Here is a 317-nt window from a genome sequence, read left to right as displayed (position 1 = left end):
GGTGGCCAGGGAGGGCACACTGAGAAGGAGCCTGTGAACAAAAACCTGAGGAGATGAGGGCTGAGTCAGGCTGGTATGGAGGGGGAGTGGCCCCAGGCAGTGGGAACAGCGCGCGCAAAGGCCCTGAGGCAGGAGCACGGTTGTGGAGTGTGAGGAACAGGTAGGAGGCCAGTTCCTCTGAGTGGAATAAGCAAGCGGCAGGAGAGGTGTCCGAGAGGATGGGGAGGCAGGGCGTGGAGAGACTCAGCCACAGTGAGGGGCTTTTTCTTGGAATGAAATAGGAACCAGACTGCTTCCCAGGTGGGTAGCGCTAGTGG

The sequence above is a fragment of the Bison bison genome, unplaced genomic scaffold, assembly GCF_000754665.1.
Source record: "Bison bison bison isolate TAMUID 2011002044 unplaced genomic scaffold, Bison_UMD1.0 scf7180017864167, whole genome shotgun sequence".
NCBI classification, from domain to species: Eukaryota; Metazoa; Chordata; class Mammalia; order Artiodactyla; family Bovidae; genus Bison; species Bison bison.
This window is presented reverse-complemented; position numbering follows the sequence as displayed.